The 4,855-nt window shown below is 35.0% G+C and overlaps 1 long non-coding RNA gene across 3 annotated transcripts; it reads right to left on the bottom strand.

The window, feature by feature from the left end:
• Positions 1-2,082: 2,082 nt before the first annotated feature.
• LOC17874265 lies at positions 2,083-4,537 on the bottom strand. Of its 3 annotated transcripts, XR_002833778.1 has the most exons (6): positions 4,326-4,537; positions 3,752-3,853; positions 3,433-3,481; positions 2,822-2,925; positions 2,619-2,730; positions 2,083-2,473 (listed from the first exon to the last, which is right to left on the bottom strand). It is a non-coding gene; the product is annotated as an uncharacterized LOC17874265 (long non-coding RNA). The 3 variants fall into 3 exon arrangements; XR_002833774.1 differs by having other exon boundaries at positions 3,433-3,853; XR_002833783.1 differs by having other exon boundaries at positions 2,619-2,716; positions 3,433-3,853.
• Between the last annotated feature and the right edge of the window lie 318 nt (positions 4,538-4,855).

Raw genomic sequence — 4,855 nt, 5'->3', positions numbered from 1 at the left:
GATGTATGTCCGATTAAAACATATCCTGCTGGAGCTGGGACAGCAAGTTTCAATATTCTGCTATTAAAGAAAACTTTAATCTCTGCTAAGATCAGCCTAGAAGGCTTGTACAATGATGTATGTCTGATCAAAAGATATGTTGTTGTAGTTGGGGCAGCAAGTTAAAATTCAATATTCTGCTAAAGAGAATACTTCAATCTCTGCTATGATAAAGATTTGAACAATGATGGCCTAAGAAATTTGATGGAGAATAAATTAATGTCATGTAATTAAGCTGTTCTAATGGCTTCTTAAGGATGAAAAACTCAATTGTCCGATCAAAAGATATCTTATTGGAGCTGGGACAACATGTGAACATAGAGAATATTGTTAAGATTATGTCTTGTACAATGATGTCTTATTCTGCAAACTGATGGAGGATAAAAACATAAAAGTCCTTTAATAAGGCTTGTGTAATGGCTTTGTAAGATGGGAAAGCTTAATCGTCAGTTTAAATATTTATTATAGCTGGAGCTGGGACATCATCATAGCAATTCAGTATTTTGCTACAGAGAATATTTACATCTCTGCTAAGTTCAACCTTTATCAAGGTGTTGTATTCTGCTAATTGGTGGAGAATGAAGGTACTATTACAAGTCTTGTTTAATGGCTTTCAAAGATTGAAAAGCTCAATAGCCCGATTAAAAGATACCTTGCTGGAGCTGGAACAAAATATGTTATCATTCTAATAATCTGCTCTATAGGAAACTTCAATCTCTGCTATGGCCAGCCTTTATAAAGGCTTGGTCAATGATGTCCAAAGAAAATTCAAGTCTCTGCTTAAACTATACGTTTCAACTGCAAACTGATGGAGAATAAGAGCCATTTTATAAGGCTTGTGTAATGGCTTTCGAAGTTCAATTAAAAGATATTTTGCTGGGGACAGCGTGCTAATATTCAACACTATGTTATAGAAAAGAAAACTGCTAAGATCAGGCTTGTGTAATGACGTCTCGGGAAATTCAATTCTCTGCTTAAGACTGTACATCTCACTGAGATATGATATTCAAGATTCTGCAAGTTGATGGAGGATAAAAGTTAAGGCTTGTTCTAATAGTGAAGTCTCAAAGGTACGATTTAATATACTTTGCTGAAGCTGGGACAGCATGATAACATTGAATACTCTACTATAGAGAAAACTTCAATTTCTGCATATATCAGTCTTGGTTAAGGCTTTTACAATGATGTCTCCAAAGATTCATTCAGTTATCTGCTTAAATTATAAATCTCGCTTAGATATGATATTCAATATTCTGCAAACTGATGGAGAATGAAAAATGTTCTTTAATAGGAGGACTTGTGTTTAATGGTGTTCTAAGAATGTTGTCTGCTTAAATTTTTCCTAATATGCACATTGATGGAGAGTAAATGCCACTAATAAGGCCTTTCTAAAGCTGTTATATGGGAGAAAATTCAGTGTTTGTTTATATGGAGAAAAATCTATCCGTCTCTTCTAGAGATTGAAAACACAAATGTCTGCTAAAAAAAAACTCTTGCTTATTGGAATCTTGATTGAAAACACATGCAATATGTCTCTCCTAGAGACTGAAACACACTGTATTTAAGAGATTGGAATTTCAATTGTTCGGTTAATGATATCTTGTGGGAGCTGGGACAACATCTTAACAATCAGCATTGTGCTATCGAGAAAACTTCAGTTTCTGCATATATCACCCTTTATGGAGACCTGGACAACGATGTCCTGAAAAATACAACTATCTGCTTAAACTATACATCTAGCTGAGATATGATATAGGATAAACGTTCTTTAACTGGGACTTGTGTATAAAACGGTAAACATAGATTGAAATCTCGATTGTTGTGGCTGGGACAGCATGATACACTTAATGTACTGCTCATATGAAAAATAAGGATTCTCTCTTCTAGGAATCAGAATTCAAACATCTGCTAAAACTCTATCTTAATCTGCATAGTTGGGAAATTCAAGTGTTTATCTGCTTAAGGTCCAAAGACTGTATCTTGTTGGGCTGGGAACATGATAACATTCAGTGTTCTGCTTGTACAGAAGGAAAAAATATGTACTTATAGAAAAGGGCTTGTCCAAAAAATATGTTATAAAGACTGGAGACTCAATCTTACAGGACTAATAAATTGATCGCTATAATACTCCTCTAGTACATTATTCCTTGGAAAAACTCGAAATAATCAGATCAATTTATCCCAGTAGGTCAACAAAAGTTACATAACAAATCAACCCTGATCTCTCAGTAGATTCTCTCGAGTGTGATTCAAAAAGCCCAAAAACACAAGGGTTGAAGAACAAAGTGTACTCACTAGTCACTAGGATTTATTCTTCTGTACACTAGCAGAGCATAGAGGATATGCTTGAGGAGATATCTTATTCCACTCTCATCTCTCCAGACAACGCTCCCTCTTCATCTTCCCCATCAAACTCTTGTTCTACACCTTTAACCTGCACACAACCCCTTCATTAGAAGAAGAGACAGTAACAAGTTCTTGATCCTCCAATGGTTCCTTAACATCACATAACTTTAACACAAGATAAATAGGTCAAGAACTATACATGTGCAACAAACTGTTGGGATTATCTCTGTTACCTCGGATACATAATGCATCAGCATATTTTCGATTCCAGATTTCAAAGTAACAGATGAGCTTGGATGACCGCTCCAAGCTCCTTGCATCCTCAGCTGCACTATACCACTGTCCCTGATTAAACCCACCCAAAAGAATTTTACTTAAGAGATCAAAAGAAACAGATTCCCTTGATCATTGCTACAGCTCGAGGAAGTAAACTTACGGGTCAAACCCACAATACTCAATGTCCCCACCATCATCTTGGACTGCCGGTCTGATGCGCGTTTCTAAGAGTTCCTTGATTATTGCTAAGGTTTCAGAGTCATCCTGAATCACCAAAAGTTGCACCCACAATGAGGGAGAAACAACAACAACACTTGTAACCATTGGCTTATCTACCAAAATCTTGGAGAGCATTGCAAAACGTCAATTCACAATTAACATAACATCATATTATGGGGAAATGGTCACGCCCAACTACTACTTGAAGATCCTAAGGCATATTCATTAGCTCTCCAAAGCGACTAGTATACATTCCATAATCAAGCGACTAGTATACATTCCATAATCAAGTTTATGATGCCTATATAACATGTACAGCAAACTATCACTCTCCAATCCGTCAATAAATTCTCACGAGTCACGATACTGTCAATTATACACCAAACAATCAACACAAAATTTATCGAAACAGCACCCTGAAGAATCCAAGAGGTCTAGAGCAGTAGACTCTAAACGAAACTATTAGGAAGAAGACGATGAGAAAGTTTGTTAAATCAGTGTTTGCTACTGGTTTATCCTTTATCTGTTCAAGAAATGTTAAGAATGTAGTACCTGATGCGGAGCATCCGCGATAAGGTCACTGGTCACAGACTTTGACTATCTAAATCACTATTAAGGAACCTCTTTCAATAACATAGCTCACAAAAAGAAAGGAAAAAGGCATTATATCATCCATACAAAACAGATAGTACAGAAAGAGATTAGCTACGTTCTTTTCACCAAACAACATCAAAGTTTCACATATTCCAAGTCATTAACTTAGCACAGGAATTATTTAAAAAAAAAGAGATTCAGGCCCTAAATACATCTGCCTGCTTATCTACTGTAGTAAAAAGATAAATGTCTTATGAGGTTGATAATACAAGGATACGTGGATTTCCAAAAACATTGCTTGTAAATTCCTTAAAAAAAATATTAGCCATCTGCAACTCAGAATACAAAGTGGAACCAGCATGATCCAAGTAAGCAACACCTGCATATACCACAAGAGCTCATAAGTTTCAATCTCCAATATAGTACTGAAAGAAAAAATGGTAAAATCCGTCTGGATAATAAGCATTGTTTTTACAAAATCATTCAAATAGAAACGCACTATGATCCAATTCTGAACAATAACTGAATTGTTCATATGAGTACTGATCAGAGTGATCAAAATCAGTCTTAAAACTGCAAACCCGAAGTTCAAAAAACTCTTGAATTTAAACAAATCACAGAAGTTGTTCTGTTTCCATCGAGAAACACACAAACTCAATTTGAATACAATTCAATTTGAAACGTGTATCAAGTAGAGTGAGCTTTTCCTCCACAGACCCAACACCCAAATAGTTATATTTCCATAGAAAATTAAAAATTTCAGCTCAAAGAGGTTATATTTTGAACTCAGTGAGATCCGAGAGAAGAAGAAGTCAGACATGATTCAAAGAACAAGAAATTAAAAAACAGACCTTTATCTAGTAATCTCTTGAATTCGGTGTCTCATTGATGTTCTTGGGACCATGGGTATCCATAATAATTTCCGAATTCTTTCAGAAACGCTTCCATCTCGACGACTGTCAAAGAATAATAGATTAACATATCTCTCTCTGATAATCTCAGAAAAATCGCCGGAGGGAAGAAAGACTGGTCGTCTCCGGCTATTTTTAAAAAGTATAGTTTCCTTTTTTCACCTAATTATATATTTTTTTTGTCAAACACCTAATTATATTTAGATTTTGCTTTTACATAAAAAAAAGAAAAATATTGTATTTTCCCCATAATACATTAAAAATAATAATAAAAGACGCCAATAAAAAAAAAGGGAAATAGTAAAAGATGTCAAAAGAAAAATGGAAATAGTTATAAAAAAAAAGGAAAACTAAACCGAAGATATGGGCCTATGCTCTCAGGCCCATTATAACGGTTATTTCTAAGGATTCTATATAAGAAAGGTTGCGGTGTTCAATAGTTCTGAGATACTCACAATTTGCAAAAAAAA

This window comes from Capsella rubella, unplaced genomic scaffold (assembly GCF_000375325.1).
Source record: "Capsella rubella cultivar Monte Gargano unplaced genomic scaffold, Caprub1_0 scaffold_162, whole genome shotgun sequence".
Lineage (NCBI taxonomy): Eukaryota > Viridiplantae > Streptophyta > Magnoliopsida > Brassicales > Brassicaceae > Capsella > Capsella rubella.
This window is presented reverse-complemented; position numbering and strand designations above follow the sequence as displayed.